Genomic DNA, 5,202 nt, shown 5'->3' on the forward strand with positions numbered 1-5,202 from the left:
TCCACCTTCCATCCCGAGGCACGATAGTTCCAGAAAGCTCCCTCCTCCCTTCCAGCCAGTCTGCACAAACAGAAGCAGTCGCTGCTCTGATTCTTATCACCCTTGATTAGTTTTCCCTGTTCTTGAACTTCCTGTGTGGGACTCACATGTTTGCAGCCTTTTGTGTCTGAGATGCATTTGCACTGCACCACACTGCCTCCATCATGCCTCCATCATGCGTCTCCACCACACCGTCTCCATCGCACAGTCGTCATGCATCTCCACAGCACATGTCCACTGCGTGGTCTCCATCACGTGTCTCTATCACACATCTCCACTGCGCTGTCTCCGTCATATGGTCTCCATCACGTATCTCCACGGCACCATGTCCACTGCTCCGTCTCCCTCGCACTGTCTCTGTCACTGTGTGTCTCCATCGTGGGGACGTTGGGGCTGCTTCCAGGCTGTCACTGTTGGGAGTGAAGCTGCTACGAGCGTGTTTGTGCAAATCTTTCTCTGGACATAAGCTTTTGCTGCCCTGGGTTAACACTTGGGAGCAGAATTGCTGGCTGTGTGGTCACTGTGTTTAATTTTAAGCAACTGCTGGAGAGAGTCCAGAATGGCTGCAGCGGTCAGTGCTCCTGCAGGCCCAGTGGGGTCCCGGGCTCTGCTCCTCGCCAGTGCCTGTTGGCCTTTCATTTCCGCCAGGGCCTGCAGGGCTCCCATGCATCTCGCTTGCGCGTCCCTTGCGGTCGCAGTTACTACTTCTAGGGGGAGAGGCGGCCGGTAGCCGAGCCCTCAGCTCTCGGGGCTGCTCAAGGGGTACCGGCGGCGGGGGCTCTTTCCCGGAGGCGAGGGCGAGGCGGAGGACGTGGCCGGGGTCCTCGGCGAGAGGCGTGCAAGGAGGGCGGCGATAGGGACAAGACACTCTTCATCCAGTAGGAGTATGCGCCAAAGAGATTTATTCAGGGGTGATTACAGGTTATATAGGCTGGTAAGAAGGGCAGGGCTGGAAAGGAGGTGAAGCAGCCTTAAATGGCAATATTGAAGGGATAGGGGCTAGGATTGGTTCTGAGAGAACGCCGGAGCCGTTGCAGCGGGGCGGGGGTTGTTCTGGCCACGGGCATGCGCGCTGGCGGTGGCAGGAGTGGCCTTGGCACCAGGGAGTGAGTGGGTAAGATAAGGAAGTGGGGAAAGGGCAGTTGGGAGAAAGGCGGTTTCCTCCGGCAAGCCTCCCCTGCCAGTGGCATTTTGGGTGAGGAAAAGGGAGCTGCCTTGACCTCGCTCTCCAGGCTCGGGGGGGCTGCAGAGGGCACTCACGCCCGTACCTACTACCCTCCCCAGGGGGTGATCAGGTCCCCTGGCCCAGGCCTGGCAAGCCGAGGTACAAGCTCAGACACCCGCAGTCCCTGAAGAGGCACCAGCCCCGACGCGGCAGGTGGCTTCTCAGCTTGCAGGTGAGTTAAGTGTCTGCCTCTTGGGCAGCTGGAAGGACGGAGGATCTGCTGAACTCAGCTCCTTCCTTGGAGGGAATCGCTTTCCAGAGGCTGAATGACAAACCTGCTCTTCCTGCCGCCGACTCTAGAAAGCCGCTGCCAGGCGGCCGTGTCCTGGAGTGGACAGAGCCCGCCTATGCCTAGCGCCGGTGGCTCCACCAGGGGGGCTCTCGGGGCGGGGGACAGATGGGGGTGCCTGGCAAGGGGAGGCCTCAGATCCCCCAGCCTGCTGGTCTCAAGCCCTCCCCCAGCCCCCCGGATGTCCTCCTTCAGGGGTCACCCTCCCCAGAGTGGGGAGCAGTTGCGGCCAGAGGCACCGTCCCCAGCAACTCTGGGTTGGGACAATTAGGGGTGCAGGTGGTGGGACCCCCCTTGCTCTCAGACCCCAACGTTTGCCTTTCACCAGCCCCAGATTCTTCCTGAGAGAGGAGGTGGCAGTTCGACTCTTTCGGGGCATCAGTTCCCCACGGGGAGCTCCGAGGCGGCGGGAGGCAACCTGGCAGGCTCAGGGCTTTCGCTGGCCCCCAAGGAATGGGGTTTCCTTCACCCCGGGGGCTGTGGGGCCGTGGGCGTGCCCCAGGCGAAGCCGCAGCCTGGGGAGGGACGCAGGCGTAGGGCTGTCACCCTTTTAGGAAGCCAAGGCCTGCGGCCAAGAGCCCCTGGTCTTTCTCCTCCTGGAGGCTGGAGAGTCGCAGCCCCCGCCGGCTTCAGGCGCGAGTTTCCAGCCAGCGGTTCCTGCTGCAAAGACTATGCACGATTCGGGGCCGGTTCCCTCGGCAAAGAGGACGCTCAGGTCTGATTTCCCGTTTCCCTGAAGAAGTGGGGTCTCGCCAAGTATGGGGACGCCGTGGCCGCAGACGTTCCTGGGACACACAGCTGTGGCTGGTGCCCTGGGCAGCTGGGGAGCCCGGCTGGGCCAGGGGCCTGGGAGCCTCCGGGGGCTATGGCGTGCAGGAGGAAGGTGGGGATCAGTCCCCCGGAGCACGGCATTGGGCCTGACGGGCCGGTGCTCTAGGCGATGCCACTTCTCAGCCCCTGGGAGGCAGAAGGTGGCGGCAGCAGGACGGACAGACTTCCCAGGTGCTCACACACACAGCCCAGGCCCCTCCGCAGGGTGGCCTCTGGCTCTCGGTGGCTCTCTAGGGAGACTCGCACCTGCAATGGTGGGGAGCGACTATGAAGCCAGCCTCGTGTGAGGCTCTGGTGGAACCAAGAACGAAATAAAGTTCTACTGGATTTTGATGATGCGCAGGAGTTTCCAGCCACAGTCGCCGTGTAGCCTGGCGGCCCCGATGGAAGAGGCGGCACACGTTTTGGCGACTGCTGTCCCTTTCCCTGCAGTGACAGATTCCCCAGGGGGCGGATGGGAGGCTTAGGGGCCTGTATGAGTGACAAGCACCCAGCCCTTCTGGAACCTTCCGGGAGACCCAGGAGGCCAGGCAGGGTCCTGCGGCACTGCCAAGCCCCAGGCTTCGCCTCCTGCCTGACCCCGCAAGGCAGCATTGGGGGGAGACCCAGGCCCAGAGCCCAAGACCAGCATCTGCTCCAGGCCCATGGGGCAGGGACAGGACCGGGCGGGGGTCCTGCCCCTGTGGGGAGCAGTGGAGCCAGCAGGCGACCCTTGCCCGGCACAGGGTCCTGTCACGAACGGGTGAGGGCTGGCAAGCGCCTTTGGGGAGGACGTGGTCAGGGCTGGCCTGGCAGCCAGAGGTCAGCTGCCTCCTTTTGCCTGCAGGGGAGGGACCTAGGGGCCGGGGATGGGGAGGGGAGCCCAGGACATGGCGGCAAGACCCTGTGCAGATCCCATGGGCTGAGACTCTGAGCATTGGGCCTGAGGGTCCTGGCTTGGGGATGGCAAGTGGCAGGCACAGCTTTGGGGAAGCCTCCCACCATACCTGTTTCCCTGGGGGGCTTGGTGTGGATGGGCTCCCAAGCCTGGAGTCTCCGGGTGGGTCCACAGCGGCCCCCACGCTGGAGCATTGCGACACAGGCAGAGCATCAGGCCTGGTGCGGGGATGGAGCTCCGTGGCCCCAGACCGTGAGCAAGCGGGCACCGAGGAGGTCCCCATTCCCCTGTCCAGATGCCTGCAATCTCCTCAGTGCCCAGTGAGTGTTCCGGGGAGAGAGAACGTGGAGACATCGAGGAGAAACCCAGCCACACCCTGGGAGCCAGTGGCTGAACCCTCACCCCAGTTCTGGTGAGCCAGAGACACCGCACAGCCCTGGAAGAGGGCACCCCTGCCCCGAGGCCACCCTCCGGCCCCTCTAGTCCTGCCGTGGGGCTGGAGCAGAGCAGAGGGACACCCCAGGCCTCTCCATGGGTGGCAGGACCCTTGTGAGGTCCCTGGGAGCCCCAGCCGTCTTTGGTGGGGGCTACGGAGTGGTTACCCTGTTTTGTGGCTGAGGAGACTGAGGCAGGGAGCAGTTAGTGGCTCAGCTGCTGGCAGGGGCAAGAGGAGCCTGGGGTCTGGGGAGCTGAGCTCCAGGCACTGCTGTCTGTGACTGCAGGGAGACCCTCCTCAGGCGGGGGGCTCACAATGTGCACCGTGCACATGGAGGGTGTGCTGGTTTAAATGTATTATGTCCCCCAGAAAAAGCCATGTTCTTTATTGCAGTCTTGTGGGGGCAGACGAGTTAGTGTTGATTAAGTCGGAACCTATTGGTTCAGTGTTTCCATGGAGGCGTGGCCCTGCCCATTCAGCGTGGGCCTTGGTTAGTTTACTGGAGCACTATATAAGCTCAGACAGAAGGAGCTCGCAGCTAGAGCTGAGACAGACATTTTGAAGACGGCCTTTGGAAGCTGGTGCAGACGTTTTGGGGAACACCATTTTGAAACACAGCCTGGGAGCAAGTGGACACCAGCCACGTGCCTTCCGAGCTAACAGGTTTTCCAGATGCCAATAGCCTTTCTCCAGTGACGGTACCCAATGGTTGATGACTTATCTTGGACATTTTATGGCCTTAAAACTGTAACCTTGTATCCAAATAAACCCCCTTTATAAAAGCTAACCCATTTCTGGTGTTTTGCAAAAGGGCACCATCAGCAAACTGGAATAGAGGGGCTCTGAGCTGTCAGCTCGCATGGCTCGGCGTGGGCCCCGGGGGAAGGACATGCTGTGACATTTTGCCCTCCTGTCGGGTCTGCTGAGCACCTGCTCCCCCATAGCCCGTCCCCTCCCTTGTCCCCCATGGAGGAGGCTGCTCCCCGCCACAAACAGAAGGGCCCCAGGGGCCGCTCCCATGTGACCACATCGTGCAGCTCGGCTCTTGGATGCATTAGATTGGGGGCACCCCTCCTGCCCCCCACGGGTGCCCTCCCACGTCCCACTATCCCCAGCAGCGCCATGGCCTGGGGTCAGGCGTTCAGGACCCCGGGCCTCTCAGGGCAGCTTCCCTCTGGACACTTCCCCAAGAGCCCCGCCTTCCACACCAGCCTTTCTGCAGCTGGGGCCACCCTCTGCCGCTGACCCTGAGCCCCCTGGATGGCCTCTACACCCCATCAGGTCCTGGGAGTGGGGTGCAGACAAGATGCCGGTGCTCTGGGGTTTGACCTGCCCAGCGCTGCCTGTTCTAGGATGCAGCTTTCATGGCCTTTGTCCTCCTCCAGGGTCCCCCATCCCTGTCCAGCAGCGCCCATCCCTGCGGCCCCAGCGCCTCCAGGGGTTCCCTTTGGTGTGAGGCGCAGACACAGCGTGGTGTTAGTTCACCAGAAAGACAACGTGGAAAG

Source organism: Choloepus didactylus, chromosome 1, assembly GCF_015220235.1.
Source record: "Choloepus didactylus isolate mChoDid1 chromosome 1, mChoDid1.pri, whole genome shotgun sequence".
Classification (NCBI taxonomy): Eukaryota; Metazoa; Chordata; class Mammalia; order Pilosa; family Megalonychidae; genus Choloepus; species Choloepus didactylus.